Source organism: Clarias gariepinus, chromosome 3 (assembly GCF_024256425.1).
Source record: "Clarias gariepinus isolate MV-2021 ecotype Netherlands chromosome 3, CGAR_prim_01v2, whole genome shotgun sequence".
Lineage (NCBI taxonomy): Eukaryota > Metazoa > Chordata > Actinopteri > Siluriformes > Clariidae > Clarias > Clarias gariepinus.
The window spans coordinates 45,958,459-45,960,691 of NC_071102.1; positions in this window are offsets into that span (position 1 = coordinate 45,958,459).

A 2,233-nucleotide genomic window follows, 5' to 3' on the forward strand; every position below is an offset into this window, starting at 1 on the left:
GCGTTGTCAGTCTCTGAGTCTCCAGGCCCGCCACATCCAGCACTGTAGCCACACTTCTCACGATTGAGATTAACTATCCAGGCAGACAATGCGGACGTGCTCCTGTACAGAGTCTTAAATGTTGTGAAACATACAGTACTGCGTGTGTTCTGCTTTCCCACGACTGCTTAGGCTTGTGAACAATGAGCTGCAACAGCTTGTACGCCACGCAGCCAGCGATGACAGAACACCATGTGCTAGCTAATCACACTAACCATGACACATGCTAACACTCAGAGGTTGACACAACAGTGAATCAAGTTGAGTAACGATTGATGAATTCGCACAAAAGGTCAAGACTGTATAACAAACATACTGCTTATGTAAAAAGAAAAATAATTTTCATACAGTAAAATAAATGTATGTTTATTTTTTCAGTAGGCTAATGTTAAAATGGTCTCCTTTTCTCTGGTGGTGGGTCCAACTGAGCATGTGCAGTATGAGTGTCTAACTGAGTGTATGTCTGACTGGAGGAAAAAGACATATTGCAACTGTCCACAGTCTCCCCTAAAATGTAAAATGATACTATATAATAATTTTCTCTCAGTGGAGGGCGAGTCTGTCGGGCTCAATGTCAAGTGCAGATAGTTTCATTTTACTGAATGTGATTGGACAAATTTATTGACCGCACTTTTTCACAATACAAGGAGGATCAAAGCATAAGATAAAATTTATTTATTTTGTAATACATAAAAAATTAACTGTCAGTTATATGAAGTAGTAAGTTAATTTTTTTTACTTAATTTCTACAGCTGCATTGATTGTAAGTGTGGAAAAACAGTTGATGCTGGACATTTTCATTGCTTCATTTTATAAGCTGTGTTATTGGATACATTTATTTAAAAAATCTGAGTAGTACATATGTGTAATAATGTTTCAATAAAAAAAACTTGGGAGGAAAGCAATAAGCTTTAAAAATAGTCTGAACTAAAAACTTTTTTAAAGGCAGAAAAAACAGCAAAAACACTTTTATTTCTCAGCGACTAGTCTCAGTTTCCTGTTTTGCTGGAATGAACAGCAGGTGGGTTGGGATGCTCGGTCGATAGAAGCACCTAAATTAGATGACACTGTCTGCATGGCGGGGGATGGGTGTTATCGAATAAGCAGGTAGGTCAAACTATTTGCTTTGTGCTTGCTTTCTAAGAATAATTATCTAATTAATTTAGGCAGTGAGACAGAAAAAGTCTCTTCTTGATTATGTCATCACTTAATCTTAAACGACTCTTTATTCCCTACACACGTGTTCTAGATATCGCACGGCTTGTAGTTCTTATAGAAATTCCTTATATAAGTGTCCCACATTGTCTCGCGTTTCATAATTAAATAACGCTACCTCGGATTATTAAACATGATGGATGACAGAAATTTGGGGTTTGATTCATTTACACAGTTATACCACAGAGCTGTTGAATCCTGCCTCCTGATTGGTCAGAAGGTGTAGATTAATTCTTCTTAACGGTGGTTCAGAGAGTAGCACCAGTTTACAGTATAATAATGTACTTTGTTACAGTTTCCATAGCAACAGTGTTTACAGGGACATTTGCAGTGTGCACCCAATGTACATGGATTTTTAAAAATGTATATTTCAGAACTAATAAATACTCAATCTATCTATCTGTTTATTGATCTGATATGATGTTTATTAACAATTATGGAAGGAGCCTCTAGTATTGGTGTTTTGTAATTGTTTTCAGCATTAAATTTTTTCTTGCAGAGACAGAAAAGAGGAGGCTGGTGAGAGAGCGACTGTTACCGTGGGAACAGGAACCAGGAACTTTATAAATAGATAAAAGAGTATGAACTCTTTAATAAATAAACATTGTGGGACAGAGCTGAGATTTAAGAGGAATAAAACACTTTAGGACATGCTGTAATTAGAAAATAATCACCTTCGGAATGGGGACAGCAAGTCCCCTTAATCACACCTGGCCAGCGCTGATCGTTTTCCTTAAACACACACATGCACTTTATTACTGTCCATGTACTAAAGTACCATAAAAGCTATTGATTTCTTACCTTAAACTCATATTTTATCTCAACAATAACGTAAAGCTGATCTGACGTCGGCCTTTTGCTCATTCTTATCCATATACATTAATTTGTGTTACACAGGAACACTGAACGTGAGCCAGTCAGACTCTGTGCTTGTGACATGACGTGCCACGATGTTGTTGTTCAGCCAACTTGCATCTGC